Source organism: Parus major, chromosome 3 (assembly GCF_001522545.3).
Source record: "Parus major isolate Abel chromosome 3, Parus_major1.1, whole genome shotgun sequence".
Lineage (NCBI taxonomy): Eukaryota > Metazoa > Chordata > Aves > Passeriformes > Paridae > Parus > Parus major.
The window spans coordinates 60,812,610-60,813,084 of NC_031770.1; positions in this window are offsets into that span (position 1 = coordinate 60,812,610).

A 475-nucleotide genomic window follows, 5' to 3' on the forward strand; every position below is an offset into this window, starting at 1 on the left:
TTTTTTTTTTTTTTTCCTCTTCCCCTTCGCTTTTCCTATTGCACTTTCCAGCAGTCTGCCCCGCTACCTGCCGCAAACCTCAGAGGGCAGTCAGCAGCGGAGAGGAGCCGAGCAGCCGCCGCCGGGGTCCATGCCGGGCCGGTGGCCGGCAGCATGTTGTGAGGGTGCCGGGGTGCGTGCGGCTGTGCGCGCCCGTGTGTGCGCCGTGCGGGCGAGGTGCCGACAGGACGGATGGATGGATGGCGGTGGGAGAGGAGTGTGCGAGGGCGGGAGCGGCGGGGGGGCAGAGGGAGGACCCAGCCCCGCCGCCGCCGATCCGGAGCAGCCGCGCTCTGCGCCGCGGGCACCGCCAGCCGCCGGGCGCAGGTGGGCCGGGCCCCCCCGGCTCTCCCGCCCGCCGACCAGGAGCCCCCAGGCTTCATGCGGGAGCTGCTCCTGAGCGGGGCCCCGGGGGAGAGGCCCCGGGGCGGGGCGG